Genomic DNA, 411 nt, shown 5'->3' with positions numbered 1-411 from the left:
GAGTGCCTCACAATCCTCCCTGGTTTTCACCACCCTGAACAACTTCATATCATCCACAAATTTAGCCACTTCACTGCTTACTCCCAACTCCAAATCGTTAATGAACAAGTTAAAAAGCAGTAGTTTCTCTATTGAAACTACCAATATTCTCAATCCTGTAGTGGGGGAAATCAAGCTCAGTAGCACCTTAGAGACTCATTATATTTCCAAGGTATGAGCTTTCAAGCGTCAAGCCTCCCTTTGTCAGATACAACAAGTAAGAATGAAGATCCACCAGTCCCGTAAGGACAATTAAACAGGTGGCACGCTACGCTGGCTCTCTAATTCTGTAAGAAGAAGGATTGGATTTATACCCCGTCCTTCACTACCCGAAGGAGTCTCAGAGCGGCTTACAAACTCCTTTCCCTTCCC

Source organism: Gekko japonicus, unplaced genomic scaffold (genome assembly GCF_001447785.1).
Source record: "Gekko japonicus isolate JY-2015 unplaced genomic scaffold, Gekko_japonicus_V1.1 scaffold3687, whole genome shotgun sequence".
Taxonomy (NCBI): Eukaryota; Metazoa; Chordata; class Lepidosauria; order Squamata; family Gekkonidae; genus Gekko; species Gekko japonicus.
The sequence above is the reverse complement of the archived record's forward strand: the minus strand, read 5'-3'. Positions refer to the sequence as shown.